The sequence below is a fragment of the Papilio polytes genome, unplaced genomic scaffold (assembly GCF_000836215.1).
Source record: "Papilio polytes unplaced genomic scaffold, Ppol_1.0 DF821067.1, whole genome shotgun sequence".
In the NCBI taxonomy this organism is placed as follows: domain Eukaryota; kingdom Metazoa; phylum Arthropoda; class Insecta; order Lepidoptera; family Papilionidae; genus Papilio; species Papilio polytes.
Window position 1 is genome coordinate 1462146 of NW_013528137.1, and position 985 is coordinate 1463130.

Here is a 985-nt window from a genome sequence, read left to right on the forward strand (position 1 = left end):
TTTTCAAATAATATCAGTTATTATTTTATCGTTTATTTAAAGATCTAATTTTAATATTTTGTAGTTTAATTCTTACCAGAATTTTCTCTATTCTTTTTCTTATCCTGATTATTTGAGAAAAAGCAATCGGGTTCTTTAGTTTTTTAAATTAACTCTTACTCATTAATGTTTATTTATCTGTAATATGAAAATCTTATAATTTAACAATCATCTACAATTATAGCTATAAACAAAACAAAGAATAAATCGATAGAGTAAGAAAATAACATTATACGTAACGCTATATTTAAAAACTACGCTGTTCTTGTCTTATATTATGAACTAAAAATTCATTTAGCAAAAGCGATACATTGTTCTACGATTCTATTATACAATATATTTTTTTCTACATTAGTACATTATTTAAAATAATTTATAATTAAGTTTTATCACTAAGAAGTAAATTGACTAGAAAACGATAATCGTTTCGATATATTAATCGAATACATGCAGACCACATTGAATAAACTCCGTAGGTTTATAATTCTGTTAATAATGTAACTGTCCGCTGTTGAATTTAAAAAATAGTTCACTATGCCAATAAATTAATTAAAGGCGATAACAATCGTTTACTTTTTGACAAACGGCCTAGTCATCCTAACTTAGGGTAGGCTCCGAGCCCCTCGTTGGGGATTAATAGTGAGCTACTGATTATGATGATGACTTTTTGACAATCTTCAATTGCTCGTAAAAAAATTATACACATAATATATTATTAGTAAATAAACATACAAAGTAAATGTCTGAAATCGACTTTAAAATCCTGAGAATTGTTTACAATGGAGAAAAACTACGACAGAATTGTGCGGACGGACAGACAGTGAATTATGTCCTTTACATACGGCAAAAGTATTCCAAAGTCGCCAGAGAAATACTAAAAAAACTGAAGGTAACTAACAGCCTAAACAGTTATAAGAACCATCTAACAGTGTAGCTATAACTATTA